At 52.9% G+C, this 14,953-nt stretch overlaps 1 protein-coding gene across 2 annotated transcripts in view; it reads right to left on the bottom strand.

Annotated features, from left to right (window-relative positions):
- Window positions 1-14,953, bottom strand: part of LOC127462209 (uncharacterized) — a 77,286-nt gene that overhangs the window by 47,641 nt on the left and 14,692 nt on the right. The window contains exons 1-2 of one of the 2 annotated variants that reach the window (XR_007900348.1): window positions 9,914-10,043; window positions 9,007-9,412 (exon numbers count right to left, since the gene is read on the bottom strand). The gene's annotated coding sequence lies outside the window, so the exon portion shown is untranslated. Of the gene's footprint in view, window positions 9,413-9,913; window positions 11,742-12,290 lie in introns of those variants that run through there. The other variant, XR_007900350.1, reaches the window with a different exon arrangement.

Genomic DNA, 14,953 nt, shown 5'->3' with positions numbered 1-14,953 from the left:
CCATCCCTGCAAGTGTTCCAGGCCAGGCTGGACGGGACTCGCAGCAACCGGGGACAGTGGAAGGTGTCCCTGCCCACGGAAGACAGGCTGGCCTTTGAAGGTCCCCTTCAAACCAAATCGCTCTGGCATTCCCCTCCAAAATCACTCCCAAAGAGACACAGCAACCAAAGCAGAGGGACTGCACTCCCAGCTTTTCTTACCTGCAGGCACACACAGCACAGCACGCTGGACATAAAAGCCACAGGGTTAGTCCTGCCAGAGGCGTCCGGCACACCCACGGCGACCGAAGGGAAAGAGGCAGCCTGGGAACACGGAGTAAAAGACACCTTAATTAGGACTACACTGAGCCATAGCCAGGTCATTCCCACAGACAGCTTCACCGTCCAGTCGTCCAAAAAGCACTCACCGAGGCCTCAGGTAGGATGGTTCCTGACGCTGACCAGGTGAATACCTCCCTGGAAGCCCGCTCTGCTCCTGCCAGGCACTGGGGCTCACCCAGAGGGGCTTTGCCAAGCATCCAAGGGAAATTAAAATTACAGCCTGGGCAAAGGCGCTTCCCGCAGGACCGCTCCTGGCCAAGGCCACCGGTCCGTGCAAGTCAGACCACTGACCACCCAGGGCTGGGGATTTTCAGGGGCACGCTTCCAGCTTTTATTCTCCAGAAACTCCAGTTCTTCCTGGCACCGCTTGCCAGAAAGTCTTCCCCTGTTGGAAGAGGTCACTTAGTCTTTCGAGGGGCCAGATTGCCAAAGCCCGGCCAGTCCGTTCCCACGAGGAAAGGTAGCTTTGTCTTGTACAAGATACTGGGGGGGAGACACAAAAGTTTAATTTAAAAGAACTGCCTAGAATAGAAAGCAATTCAAACATAAGTCAGACAAGACTCGTGCAAAACTGAATTACATTGGACTTCAAAGGAGAATTCTTTCCCTCTGCACCTCAGAGAACCCCAATTTTCACCCAGGTCCCGCTTACCATTGTCACACAAAACGTGCTGACAAAATTTTTCAGGATGCCAGTGGAGAGATATCAGAGCACACTGCACAGGGAAGCTGAGCCTGCCCCATCCCTGCAAGTGTTCCAGGCCAGGCTGGACGGGACTCGCAGCAACCGGGGACAGTGGAAGGTGTCCCTGCCCACGGAAGACAGGCTGGCCTTTGAAGGTCCCCTTCAAACCAAATCGCTCTGGCATTCCCCTCCAAAATCACTCCCAAAGAGACACAGCAACCAAAGCAGAGGGACTGCACTCCCAGCTTTTCTTACCTGCAGGCACACACAGCACAGCACGCTGGACATAAAAGCCACAGGGTTAGTCCTGCCAGAGGCGTCCGGCACACCCACGGCGACCGAAGGGAAAGAGGCAGCCTGGGAACACGGAGTAAAAGACACCTTAATTAGGACTACACTGAGCCATAGCCAGGTCATTCCCACAGACAGCTTCACCGTCCAGTCACACAAAAAGCACTGACCTCCCAGGGCCTCAGTTAGGATGGCTCCTGACGCTGACACCTCCGTTTGCCCCGGGGGGTCAAGAATAACATGCCTGGGAAGAAGTCACCCCCAACAACAAAAAGGGAAAATTAGTGAAGCACGGGGTCCTCTTCTGACTAGATTGCCACCAGCATTCCAGAGCAGATGACACGACTGTTCTGTTACAGACGAGAAAAGCCTGTTCTCCCAAACAAACAGCGAGGAGATTTATGGGCACGCCTGAAAATTTCCTGTGAGGAACTTTTTGTAACTAAGGAGCAGGTGCTGTCTTGAGTTGAAGGCATCAATTTGACAGACACTTAGGACAGCAAACTCTTCAGCAGAGCAATTAACTGCAGCCTATTTGAACAGCAGGGGAGAGAAAACGACAGTCGAAGGGAAGACAAGAAAAGCAGAACTGGAATCAGCAGACTTTTCTTCCATCTCTCCCGAGGAAGTCTAGTTTGTCTGTTCTAATAATTCTATGCCCTTTTCTACATGAAACTTAGAGCAAGGCTGAAAAAACAACTAGAAAACACGGAGAGAAGCTTTTTAGAATTTCACGTGATTTTCCCAAACCGATGCCAGAAAAGCAGAACTCGGTAGAATGTACTCACCTCGAGGCCTTTGTTCTTTTCTTCCATAAGCTTCGTCACCTGATTGAAAAAGCAGAGTAGACTCGGTATTTAGGCTCCCAACAGGAAAACTTCCCCTTCATTTCCTAAAAGAAACTACATTAATCTGCACAGCTGCAGGCGCGTCTCCAGCTGTTAAAGCCTTTCAGCTTTTCGGAGGGTGAGAATGCTCTGCTAAGGAAGGCTGAAAACTGCTCGGAGCCTGCACAGGTCCAAGAGCCCCTTGATTTTGTCTGTGTTCCAGTCCCGGGCTAAAGAAAGGGCAGAAGAAGCGCAGTTGTTCCTTGCCTCTTCCCTAAGAGGTTCGGCCAGGTGCTGGGCCAGCCCGGGCACTCCGGGGGAAGGCCGGCAGTGCCCAAGCAGCGCCGCTTTGCCAGGGGCGTCGCTTGCAAGAGCGCCGCCGAGCGCCGGGCCCTGCCTCACAGTCGCCGCCTGGCGGACACGGCCGGGAACGGCACTGCAGCCGCGCGCCTCCCCCCCCCCCCCCTCCCCTCCTTGGCGAGACCCGCGGCGCCTTTGGACGCGCCCAGCTTACCCCGGGGTCGATCTCCGTCGAATCTGCCGCCGTGGGTCGCTTCCGGGGGGGGAAGGCGGCGGCGCAGCCCCGATAGCATCTCCAGGGCACGGCGGGAGCGAGCGGGGCAGAAGCGGGGGCAGAAGCGGGGGCAGGGGCGGGAGCGGAGCGGGGCGAGAGAGCGGGGCGAGAGGGCGGCGCGACGTGCGCGCCATGCGGTCCTCGCGCGCCGCGGCCCCGAGACGGGGGCTGCCGGCGCCGGTGCCTGCCGCCGCCCACGAACCTGCCGCCCGCGCCCGCCCTGTCCCCGCAGCGGGAAGCAGCGCGGCGAGACGGCGCTGCGGGCGCGGGGTGGGGGTCCGGGTCGCGGCGGAAGCCTCTCGCCGCCATCTTTAGTGTGGTCGTTCCGGTCCTGGCGGCGCCATCTTTACTGTGGGCTTGGCAAACTTCCGGGCAGGGGCCGCCATCTTTAGTGTGGTCGTTCCGGTCCTGGTGGCGCCATCTTTGCTATGGGCTTGGCGGACTTCCGGGCCGGGGCCTTGGAGGACTTCCGGTCGCTCACTACTTCCGGTGACCGAGTTTACCCAAATTAGCGTCCCTCCTCGCTAATTTCTGCGCTTTCACCCCAAGAAATCTTCACGTTATTCCCCTCCCGCACACCCCGGGACAGACGGGAGACCGCGAGTCCCGCCCTGCCGCCGGAACCGGCCCTTAACTCGAGCAGGGAGCGCTGCACCGGCACGAGAGCCACTGCGCATGCGTCGCCGGTCCCTCTCCTGCCTGCCCTTACTTACCACGTGATCGCCGGCGTTTTGCCAACGACTGCGCATGCGCTGTTCAAAATTTTTTCAATGCAGTTCCTGTTTTCCGTCAGCAGGTGGCAGTATTTCATCTCAAATTTATGTGCAATTCCTTTTCTCTGTCACCAGGGGGCACTGTTGCTATGCGATTTTTTACTTATGGCATTTTTTTTGTTGTTTTATAACCGTATTTGTTCGTGTAGTTCTTTTGGGAAATCGGATAATTGGCTTGTGATTGCTGGTGGTTTGAAAATTTACTTGTGTAATTAGGCTCTTCTCCTGGTTTTAATTCTCTAGGCTCTTCTCCTAAGAGAATTAAAATCAGGAGAAGAGCCTAAAAAAAAAATGAAAATCAGGGGAAGAGCCTAAAAAAAATGAAAATCAGGAGAAGAGTCTAAAAATATAAAAATCAGGAGGAGAGCCCAAGAGAATTAAAATCAGGAGAAGAACCTAAGAGAATTAAAATCAAGAGAAGAGCCTAAAAAAATTACAATCAGGAGAAGAGCCTAAAAAAATTAAAAACAGGAGAGGAGCCTGAAAAAATTAAAATCAGGACACGGGACTAATACAATAAAAATCAGGAGAGGAGCCTAAAAAAATTAAAATCAGAAGAGGAGCCTGAAAAAATTAAAATCAGGACAGGGGACTAATACAATAACAATCAGGAGAGGGGACTAAAAAAATTAAAATCAGGATAGGGGACTAAAAAAATTAAAATCAGGAGAGGAGCCTGAAGGAATTACAATCAGGAGAGACCCAGAACTCACCCAAGTCTCCCCAAAAAACTACCAGAAACTGATTCAAATCTCCCCAAAAATGACCCAGAACTCACCCAAATCTCCCCAAAAAGTGACACAAAAACTGATCCAATTCACTCCAAAAATTGATCCAGAACTGACACAAAACTGGCCCAAATCACCTCAAAAACTAACTCCAAATTGGCCCAAAACCTGACCTAAAAATGCAAAAAACCCCCCCCAAAACTGACCCAAAATGATACAAAATCAGCCCCAAATATGACCAGAAACTGACCCCAAAATCCCAAAACACTGATACCAAGACTCACCCAAATCTCCCCAAAAAAATGACCCAAAAGTCAGCCCAATCACCCCAAAAAATGACCAGAAACTGACCCAAAATTACCACAAAAATAAACCCAAAACTCACCCAAATCATCCCGAAAAATGACCAGAAACTGACCCAAATCTCCCCCAAAAATGACCAGAAACTCACTAAAAATAACCCCCAAAAATGATCAGAAACTGACACAAATCTCCCCAACAAATGACCCAAACTTTATTTCTTTTCTTAGCAACAAATCCCTTCCTTTGCTCCCCTCTGGCCCTGCCCACACGGCCCCAGTTCAGCTCTCAGTGAGTTCTTGCTTCTGGGCAGCGACTCCTCTGCCTCTTGCTGGGGCGGCAGCAGCTCCTGTGCCGGCAGGGAGAGGGACCCCGAGCCAGGAGAGGGACCCCGAGCCAGGAGAGGGACCCCGAGCCAGGAGAGGGACCCCAGAACCAGGAGAGGGACCCCAGAACCAGGAGAGGGACCCCAGAGCCATTACAGGGACCCCAGAGCCATTATAGGGACCCCAGAGCCACGATAGAAACCCCAGAGTCCCTACAGAGACCCCAGAGCCATTATAGGGACCCCAGAGCCCTCCAGAGCCCCTATAGAGACCCCAGAGCCCCTATAGAGACCCCAGAGCCATTACAGGGACCCCAGAGCCATTACAGGGACCCCAGAGCCCTCCAGAGCCCCTTGCTGGGTCACAGCCCCTCTTCTCCCGTCCAAACCCACCTTTCTGGCTGCAGCTGCTTTTCTTCTCTGGCTCCCCCTTCCTTCCCCAGGGAGCTTTGCCTTGTTCTTTGGCCAGGCTCCAGCTGCAGCTCAAGGGCAAAGCTGCAACTACAATTCCCCCTTCGGGTTTTTCACCTGAAAAACAAAGGCTTGGGCCAAACTCTGACCAGTCACTCGCTGAACACGAGACATCAAACAGGGCACACAGAATAAAATGCATCCAACTCTAAATCATGTTACAATGACTGTCCACCCCAATCCAGCACTGACATTAAAAACCTTCAAGCAATCAAAAAGGCCTCCAAACATCCCTTAGATAGAGAAAAGCACACCAGGAACGAATGCAAAAAGAAAAATTCCAAACAATGCTCAATTAAATAACCATGGACTGATATAAAACATGTTTAGTTAACTTAAACCACTTCTTCCCATTATTCTCCATCAGAAATTACCCTTATTTAAGTTCTCCTTTTAACACTTCATTAAAACTGACTTATTAGGAAATGGTTTGAACCAAACTTCATAACTTGATGACTCCAGGGTTTGTGCTCCTTGACTTTGGCCTGAAGGGGTTTGGAACACAGGCTTTGTTCTGGAGAGCTTTTCCCCAATCTACAAACCCTTCTGCAAATGGGACTCCCTTCCCTCAGGGTTCGGTGGCCTCTGGTTTTCCTGAAGGCTGGGGGGGATCTGGGAGCCAAATCCCAAGGGATCCAGCCCAGCTCTGCACACACACACACACACACATTTCCAGCTGGTCACAGTCTCACGGGGGCCACCACCACTCAGCACATTTGCACACAAACACCCCTCTGAGTTCCTGGCACTGGGTCTGATGGACTAAGAAATGATCAGTCTGGTGGTTTGCCCTCAGAGGAGTAAGATCCAATGATGCATTTCTATTTTCATGACAATATAACCTGGAAAACACAAACATATTTCTGCTTCATGTGCAATTTAAAATTCAAAGACACAGAAACATTCCTAGAGTTCAAGTCCCCAGGTTTGGTTCCAAATGTCACTCGGTCCCCCTGGGACAAGAACAGTGGCACACACGGACTCAACAGCCCTGCACAAGCCCAGGAGTGGGGGGGAAATATCCTTGAGAGCACTGCTGCATTTCAAAAAGAAGTCAGTCACATCAACTCTGTAACAAATAAAAAAGAGAAGCCAAAATAAATAACTGTAGACAGGGTATCAAGTACCTTGAGAATACCAATAAGAAAAAACTAAGAATAAAGGCATCTATTTGAAGTACAAAGAGTTTGGGAGACACCATTTGTTTGCCACAAAGCCTTTATTTTGTTGGCTCTTCTATAGTTAGAACCCAAACCTTACCCTCCCACAAAAAGCAGAAAACCTCTTCAGAGAGTTAGGAGATGGAGTCAGTTTGGATTAACGGGAAGAACATCTCTGGAGACAAAATAAAGCAGAGAAAATAACCCCATCCTCAACAACAGAGCTGCCTCCCCACTGCCTGCCCCTGGACACTTGCTCTGGGGGTGACAGAGCCTGAAGTCTCCTGCCTAGTCCTGGGCAATACTTCCTGGGGACCACAGCACCACTGAGTTCCTAAAAATATCACAGGTTGGGCAGGTGCTTGGATTTTGTCTGGATTAACTCCCCTTCTTCCTTTCCAGGTGTTGCCCTACTCATTGTAATGGTGCTTGTACTCCCTGAGCCATTCCCTCCCCCATCCAACCATCCCTTGTGCCCTCTCTGGCAAGGACAGTGGGTCCAGGTGTTCTGCCACGCTCCCAGGGCACAGGGGGGGGACTGTGGAGCCACCCTCGAGGGGGGAAACGTGCCCTGCCTGCCCTGCCCAGGGAAAGGGAACTGCCCCAGTGCTCCCCAGCACAAGGCACCCTTGGAAATATCCACTGCAATGGGACACTCAGGGACAGCAACAAGCACTGCACGAGGCTGCTCTGGCACAGGGCCAATTTTAGCCTCAGCTTTTCTCTGGACCACTTCACTTTGTTTGCCACCTCATCCTGCAGTCAGAACTTGCTGTCCTTGCAACCTTTCAGGGTGACCAAAAATGAGAGAGGCCTCTGCTCCAGCACCCACAAGGGCCTGATCCATCTGACAGGATCCATTTTTCCAGGGAATTCAAAGCTCCACCTGAGGACTAGGGTCTTTTCTCACCCATCCCTGTGCTGCAGCTTGGCCTCCATCTCACTGTGCTTTCAGTTCCCTCCATGGTTGAACACTGGCAGCCCTGGCCCTGGGCGGAGCTCGGCATCCTGATCCCATCCCTCCTGGCCCCCGGAACCGCTGACTCAGCAATGGGGGGCCCTCCATTGCCAAGGGCACGGGCCCGTCGGGGCTCACGGGGGGAGCAGGAGGGCGAAGGCTCCAGCCCTGCTGCTACAACCTTCCACCACTACAGCCAACAGAGGAGCCTCTCCAGCCCTGCCTCCCAAGGCATCCTCAACAAACCCAGCCCAGCTCCACAGGACAAACTGCTCCCTGTCTGCCCAGGCCAGTCTAATCCCAGAGGCTCCCAGGGTCATGCAAAACAACTGCCCAGGAGATCAGAGACCCCAGTCCATCTCTTCCTAGCACAGGTTTGGGTTAGTTTGGCAAACAGACCAACTGAGGAATTCCCCAATGTTTTCCCAGTTTGACCCCTGTCACACCAATCACCTTAACACTGCCAGTCCATAATTCTCCCTCTCTTGGGTTAAGGACTGAGCAAGTTGGACCTGTGTCTGAGCAGGACATGTGCAAACCAAATGCTGGGGACTGGAACACACACCTGGCACTCCTGCAGCTCTCACAGTCACATTCCAGAGAAAACAGCCAATTGCACCCTCACTGCTCATTTCTTAATCCCAATCCCACACTTGTTTGGCACTTGGAGCACTGCTTTTAGAACCCAATTACAGCCCATTAGAGAGCTCCCTGTCTAGCAGGGACAGGGACCCCTGGGATACTCTCAGCAATGCCTGAATCCATGGCAGGGACCTTGCTTTGAGCTCCCCAGGGCCGGGCACCCCGAGGATCTCCCCGAATAATCCTTTCGGTGCGCGCTGGAGTCCTCGGGGTGCCCCAACCCGGGGGGCACCAACAGCACTGTCCCTCCAGGGGGCCAATTTGGTCCTAAACTGCAGGGGGATCTTGCCTGTGTCCCAGACTGGTCCGGAGATCTGAGGCCCTTCCCGAGAAAATCTCGGTGCCGGCGTGAAGGGCCAGAGATCCCTTGGAGCCACGGGAGAGCAGGCACAGAGTCCCTCCTGGGGGGCAATTTGCCTGCCTGAAAACAGCTCTTCAAAGGAGCCTCTAAGACTCAGCTGGTGACTTTTAGAAGCCAGGCATTCCTTGCTTACAACACCCTGCCATGATCCCAGCCCCACGGGGGTCCTGGCAATCCGCTCCCAAAGGGCACACGGAGGTGTCTCCACTGCAGCTGATGGGAGGGGTCAGCATTACAGGAGGGCTCATTTTCCTTCCCTGCATTCCTGTTCCACATTCAGGACATTTCCCAACACTTATCACCATACACAACTACCCTTAGAAGGTTTCCAAGGGGCTTCACCGAGGGCCTTCCCAGGTCTGCTCTGTCTGGAGCCCTCCAAGTCCTCAGTGCCTGCCTGAGGAACCTCACCACAACTCACCTGCTTACACAGCAACTTGGTGCTGCTTGCCTGCTGCCTCACTTCCCTTCTTCCTTCTTTCTTCACCTCCCTTGCTTGGTCCCTTTCAATCCCTGGGCTCAGCTCTGTGCACTTTCCAGGCTCCATCCCACTGCAAAAAGGATTAGCCCTTGTTACATCTCAACACTCAGAGAGCATTCCCCCTTTTTTCTTAACACTGGGCCATCAGGCCAGGGTCTCATTATTTAAAGCACAGTTTGACTCCTCAGTGACAACAACAGCTACAGCCCTGAATCCTAACACAGGCTGAGACACAAACACGGATGGGAACTCTTAAGGATCCACTTTGTCCTGCTCACCAATCAAAAGGAGCTTTCTGAACTCAAGAATAACAGACCCCAGGTCCTTTTTCTGCAACTTTACCTGCTATAAATGTGACCCACAAGACCTGCAAAGGCCCTTCCCACTTCACCTGCAGGGCTGGCAGTGCCACCACTGGACACGGCCCCAGTGGCTGGGCAGGAACGGAGGGGCTGGGGCGTCCAATCCATCGGCCCAGGCGGCACCAGGAGTTCCTGCAGTTCCTGAGGGGAGAGCCTCAAGCCAACAAAGGATTAGGAAGAATATTTTAAACTTTAATGTGTCTATCTCCTGGAATATGGGGACTTTGATAAGTCCTACTGGTGCAACAAGGACACACTCAAGGCTATCTATTAAAAGGATCTACCAGCACTCAAAAGCTATCACTGTCCTTCTGTCAGGGGGAACGCAGCAAACTCTCTTTGCCAGGAGCCTCCAGGAGGACTTCCAGCTTTTGGGGCTCCCTTTTAACCATTTTTCCCATAACTGGAGCTGGGACTATCACCTGCCCTACAGGGGGAACAGCCCACAAAGTTCACCATCAGGGATGCCATTAACTGAAAGTCCCTTCTCAGGGGGGTCACTGCACACCTTGGCCTTTGTTTGCCCTCCCCACCAAAGATGCTTCCAACAGTTCTGACACATCTGGCAGACCCAGAGCTCTCCTCAGGGAATGCTTCAGCTGCTTAAAGGTTGCCCTTGCACCATCTATTCAAAAAGTCGCCATAACAGTCTTACCACACATCCCGAGGGAGCAATGCAGAGTCCAGCCCGTCCCACCATTCCCAGCAAGGCAGTTCATGGGCTGTCTGGGGCTCAGGGAGGAGTCACGGGGCTTCTCTTCTTCCTGCCTGCTTGCCCCATTTTCTCCTGCAAAAGCAAAGCTTTCTTGGCTTTCCTTGCTCAAGGAGATGCAAAGGCCATCTTTTAAATCCAATACTGGAAACTCCTCCAGGTTGTCATTCAAGGTGCTTCTCTCAGGTCCTGCACTAATCAATCATCTTGTCCACTGGTTTTCTTGGCAGGTTCTTGCATTCACGTCCTACAAGCAAACCAGGAGGAGCCAATTTAGCTGTTCCTGCAACCAATCCAGTCTGGCATTCTGATTTTAAAGGATACTGGGTTGGCCTTACCCATAGAGATCCCACATCAGGGGTAATACCTACAGGTTCTGCCCTCTTCCACTCTCCTGCAGTTCCACTGGCCCACACCACAGGAACAACTGCAGCTGCCACTTCAGTCAGGGCCTTGCTGCTGACAGGAGTTATTCCCTGCACAACAAGAGCTGCTGCTTGGACACATTTAGTTTCAGCAATTACAGTGTCAAGAGCCCCAGTTTTCAATTCCATTTCTGCCTCAACTTTTCCAGCCCATCACTTCCTAGCAGAGGTTTGGGTGAGTTTGGCAAAAACACAAACTGAGGAATTCCCCAATGTTTTCCCAGTTTGACCCCTGTCACACCAATCACCTTAACACTGCCAGTCCATAATTCTCATTCTGCTGTGTTCAGGACTGAGGAAATTGTACTTGTGTCTGACCAGGACACGTGCAAACCAAATGCTGGGGACTGGAACACACACCTGGCACTCCTGCAGCTCTCACAGTCACATTCCAGAGAAAACAGCCAATTGCACCCTCACTGCTCATTTCTTAATCCCAATCCCACACTTGTTTGGCACTTGGAGCACCGCTTTTAGAACCCAATTACAGCCCATTAGAGAGCTCCCTGTCTAGCAGGGACAGGGACCCCTGGGATACTCTCAGCAATGCCTGAATCCATGGCAGGGACCTTGCTTTGAGCTCCCCAGGGCCGGGCACCCCGAGGATCTCCCCGAATAATCCTTTCGGTGCGCGCTGGAGTCCTCGGGGTGCCCCAACCCGGGGGGCACCAACAGCACTGTCCCTCCAGGGGGCCAATTTGGTCCCAAAATGCAGGGGGATCTTGCCTGTGTCCCAGACTGGTCCGGGGATCTGAGGCCCTTCCCGAGAAAATCTCGGTGCCGGCGTGAAGGGCCAGAGATCCCTTGGAGCCACGGGAGAGCAGGCACAGAGTCCCTCCTGGGGGGCAATTTGCCTGCCTGAAAACAGCTCTTCAAAGGAGCCTCTAAGACTCAGCTGGTGACTTTTAGAAGCCAGGCATTCCTATACACTGTGAGATATTTTAAGGCTTATCTGACTGAAAAGCATAAAGCTTTTATCATGGACACCTGACCTCCCACAGACAGCTCCTTTCCCCTTTCAGTACAAAATTATTTTCATGGAATCACTCAATAGGAAGTGCCCAGGAACCCCAGACTGTGCTTTCCAGAACAGAAAATAAACAGAAGAACGGAGTTTTGCACAAGTGTAACATACTCCAGAACAGACCTGACTTTAGTTTTACCCTTTGTGTTCAAATATTCCATAGAAAAGCTCCAGCAGGAGAGCTGGTACATTCCCAAGAGTATCCTGGAAGTCCCTTTCACGAGGGCTGGAGGAAAATCGCAGTTGTATGAGTCCCTTGTGCCTGCAGATGCCTGGGGATCCTCTCCATCCACCTCGTGCTCTCCCAACAGCAGAAAGGGTGCTGAGACAGGAGGAAGGAAACCTTTAGCATAAAGCTGGGGAGGAATATAAAGCTTCCTTTCCTGGGGAGCTTTGCGAAGTCTGCAACGAGAAAGGGAAAATTTGCATCTCCTTTGGTACACGTGTCAACAGAGACTGAGACTTTTTGCCTTTTTCAGACAACCGTGCCCCTTTTGGCTCCCTGGCAGCTCCAATGGCACCAGAACCCCCCTTCCTGCACACCCACGGCTGTCACACACAGGCACCCACACACTTTTGCACCAGCCCACACGTGGCCAACATCTTCCCACCCTAGACATCCCAAGGTCAGTAGTTTTGCTAGAGAGCACAGCAACCCCCCTGTCCTCACAAACTGCCTCCCTGCAAAAAAGGAATCGTTTTCCTGGACATTTCTCCCACAGTCAAGGTCTTTTCAAACTGCTGTCGTGCCACCAAACCTGCTCAGGGTCCCTCCCGGCTTCTGCCTGTCCTTGCATTTAAAGGCATAGGCACATTCTATCTTCCAACAGCAAACCCAGCTCCTCACGGGCAGTAGAAGCCCTGCTCTTACCTGGACAGACTGCCGGGCTCGGCACAGCTGTGGCTCATGGAGCAGCTTCCCAAGGCCGTTCTCTCTCCCAGCAGGAAGCACAACTCGCCTCCACACCAGGGGAAACCACGAGCGAGGCTGCAAATGGACACAGAACGAGCAAAAAGCATTAACGCAGCACCAAAAAACCAAGTTAAAGCAGTCTTTGCCTCATAACCCTGCACGGGGAAAGGGTTTGGGATCCCAAAGCAAACCCTCAGACACCCAGAGAGCACAGGACCCACAGCCATGCCACGGCTCCCCCCGGGGGCACCCGGCAGGTAAGGGGCTTACCCGGGCCCCGCCGCCCAGCACAAGGCGCCCCTAAACGCCCCCGGCTGCCCCGGTGCACAAACCCAGCGGCCAAGGCGCTCTCCCCTCCGCAGCCCGGGCAGCAGCGGGGCCGCACCCTCAGCCCCCACACACAACCGCCCCCACCTGCCCCGCCGGCCCTTTATACCGCGGGCCGGCAGCGCTGCCCAATCAGCACTCGAGCGCCTCCGCCCAATCCCAGCCCGCCTGGCCCTGCGGCCCCGCCCCGCCCGCTCAGCCCGGCCCCGGCCCTCGGCGCGGCCCCGCCCCCCGTTCCCTCCGCGCGGCTCCCGCCGCAGCCCCGGCGGGCTGAAAGCCCAGAGCCAACGGGAACTCCAGCCAGCTGCAGGCAGATGTTACTCTGTCCCAGTTTGCCAGGGGTGGGCACGAAGGGGCCCTTCCCCGTTCGGAAGTGGAAGTTGTCCCCTGTGCACAGCCCGCTCTGATCCTCGGCCTCGTGGGAGCCAATTCCCTTGTCCCAGCCCACTTCCTGCAGAGAAGAAAGGGAAAGATTGCACAGAAGGGAGACATTCTTCCCTGGGAGGGTGGGGAGGTGGCCTGGCACAGAGAAGTTGTGGCTGCCCCATCCCTGCAAGTGGCCAAGGCCAGGCTGGAGGTCTATTAGAAGGTGTCCCTGCCTGTGGCAGGGGGTGGAAGGAGATGATCCCTGAGATCCTTTCCAACCCAAACCACTCCAGGATCCCAGGATGATTCCATGCTCTCTCTCTGCATTTCTTTGGCATCATTTCCTCTCAAAAACAACATCTGCGATTTAGTTGATTGCTAAAGCCATCATTTTAAAATCATCTCAGGAATCCAAAGGGACTGGAAAACACTTCATTAAAACTGACTTATTAGGAAATGGTTTGAACCAAGAGAATTAAAATCAGGACAAGAGCCTTCAAAAAATTAAAATCAGGACAAGAGCCTTCAAAAAATTAAAATCAGGACAAGAGCCTTAAAAAAATTAAAATCAGGACAAGAGCCCAAGAGAATTAAAATCAGGAGAAATTCACGTTATTCCCCCCACACACACCCCGGGACAGACGGGAGACCGCGAGTCCCGCCCTGCCGCCGGAACCGGCCCTTAACTCGAGCAGGGCGCGCTGCACCGGCACGAGAGCCACTGCGCATGCGTCGCCGGTCCCTCTCCTGCCTGCCCTTACTTACCACGTGATCGCCGGCGTCTTGCCAACGACTGCGCATGCGCCCCCCCCACCCCACCCCCCCACCCCGCCGCCCGACCGCCCGGCTTCGCTTTCTTACTGCGGCTCCCCCTCCACTTTTCCGGCTCCCTGGGGTTCCCTCACCCACATTTCGGGGTCCCCTTCTCACATTTTAGGGGTGATGACCCCGCAATTTACGGTTCGGGGGGGGGGAGGAGAGGAAACGGGGTGCCCAAGAAGGGGTTTCTTTTTTTTTTTTCTCTCTTTTATTTCATTTTCATTTTATTTCCTTTTTAGTTTTTTTGCCTTTTTTTTTAAATTTTCTTTTTTATATTTCCTTCTTTACTTCGTTTATTTTTTATTCTCTTTATTTTTCATTTTCTCTCCCAGTGCTCCCCAGTAACACCCAGTGCTCCCCAACAACCCTCAGTAACACCCAGTGCTCCCCAGTACACCCCAGTAACACCCAGTGCTCCTCAACAACACCCAGTAACACCCAGTGCTCCCCAAAAATTGACCCAAAACCGACCCAAATCACCCCAAAAGCTGACCCAAAACTGACCCCAAAACCTGACCCCAATCATCCCAAAAGCTGACCCAAAACTGACCCCAATCATCCCAAAAGCTGACCCAAAACTGACCCCAATCATCCCAAAAGCTGACCCAAAACTGACCCCAATCATCCCAAAAGCTGACCCAAATCACCCCAAACAATGACCCCAAACTGACCCCAAAAACTGACCCAAATCATCCCCAAAACTGACCCAAAACTCTGCATTTCTTTGGCATCATTTCCTCTCAAAAACAACATCTGCGATTTAGTTGATTGCTAAAGCCATCATTTTAAAATCATCTCAGGAATCCAAAGGGACTGGAAAACACACAGAAATCATTCCTGCACCCACCAAAGCATTAGGAATTGGAACCCGATTCCCTCATCTCTCTCCTTGTTCTTCTTGGCTGGAAAACCTGATGATCCCCACTGGCTGTTTTTAGGCTGCTTTTCTTCCACAGCTCCTTTCCTCCCGGCTGAAACCTCCTGGCATCTTCAGGCCTTATCTGGAGGGAAGCCCCTCTGAAGTATTTCCTCTCGTGGCAATTCTGTGGGATGAAGAAGTAAACAAAGCACATCAAGAGCTCCTTCTACCCCCTTCCCTCGCAAACACC

This window comes from Manacus candei, unplaced genomic scaffold (assembly GCF_025592945.1).
Source record: "Manacus candei isolate 608988 ecotype Guabito, Panama unplaced genomic scaffold, ASM2559294v1 h1tg000121l, whole genome shotgun sequence".
In the NCBI taxonomy this organism is placed as follows: Eukaryota; Metazoa; Chordata; class Aves; order Passeriformes; family Pipridae; genus Manacus; species Manacus candei.
Note: the sequence above shows the minus strand (reverse complement) of the source record. Positions and strands in the feature narration are given on the sequence as shown.